A 1147-nucleotide genomic window follows, 5' to 3' on the forward strand; every position below is an offset into this window, starting at 1 on the left:
GACCATTGAAATAAAATCTGTAAAGGCGAGTTTCATAAGGCAACACTAAGGAATAGGAAAAAGTAAGACACAATCTCTATGTGGATCACAGGGATAAGGCTACGTAAATCATGACCCCTTAGTGTGCTGCAGCCACAAGGAACCATTAACAGAATAGCTATGTTCCCACTCCTGCGCAAGGAACAGTGTGAAAATGAGAGGAGAAAGTTGGAGTGCGGCTTGGTGATGGGGAAGCAAAGGAAAACAAGGAAACATGCAACCATGACACGAATGCTTAGCCTGAGAGGTCAGAGGCTTCAAGAAAAGGACAGATTAAAACCTAAAACGAAAGAAAAGAAGGATCCTAGTGCAATCAAAACAAGAGAAGTCTCCCCAGACTCTTCCTGCTTATGCTTCCAGTATAACACCCCGCTGGGCCCACCTTACCACATCCTGGTTGGTACCAGCTTTATCAACTTCTCCATCAGGCTAAACTGGACTTAGTGCAGTCAATGATGGACTGCGTCTATGCCAAGGGCGTACCTTGTATAACTGATTGTGCAATGGCTGAACCCGAGAAATTGGGGCAGAAGTATCTAGTGGCTCTGGGGATCGCCGAGGATCCAAGACTTGAACGGTTACCATGCTCACACAAAGGAACCTATGCAAGTGACTGTTTAGCACAGAGAGTAACTCAGCACAAGTGTTACATTGTGGCCACAGTTGACCAAGACCTTGAACGAAGAGTCAGGGAGATCCCTGGAGTTCCCATCATGTACATTTCTAATCGCAGGTACAGCGTTGAGCGTGTGCCAGATGATTATGGAGCCCCTCGGTTCGAATGCTGAAAGGATGAAGTTCCTCTGCTTTCCTTCAACTAATCTCTCTGTTGCCAGTTTATTAAACGTGCTACAGAATGAGTTGTTATTGCTCCACTCACCCATTTGCTCTGTTATGCGCTAAGTATGGTTAAATACACTCCATTTTTGATGTTGCTTTGAAAATGGTATTTTCTGTCATTTTAACATTTGTTACATCTTTTTATAAATCAGATGACTGCTCACAAAAAAATAAGTTAAATAAAAGGAGAAAGTTCAGAACATAAAACAGTACATAATCCTTGATTATAATACGTAACTGTGCTTATACATATGCAATATATATAAGA

The 1147-nt window shown here is 42.3% G+C and overlaps 1 pseudogene; it reads left to right on the forward strand.

Moving 5' to 3' along the window:
* Window positions 1–225: 225 nt before the first annotated feature.
* On the forward strand, window positions 226–827 carry LOC118996928 (rRNA-processing protein FCF1 homolog; annotated as a pseudogene).
* The last annotated feature ends 320 nt before the right edge of the window (window positions 828–1147 follow it).

This window comes from Sturnira hondurensis, unplaced genomic scaffold, assembly GCF_014824575.4.
Source record: "Sturnira hondurensis isolate 20B ecotype Veracruz unplaced genomic scaffold, ASM1482457v3 Scaffold0011880, whole genome shotgun sequence".
Lineage (NCBI taxonomy): Eukaryota > Metazoa > Chordata > Mammalia > Chiroptera > Phyllostomidae > Sturnira > Sturnira hondurensis.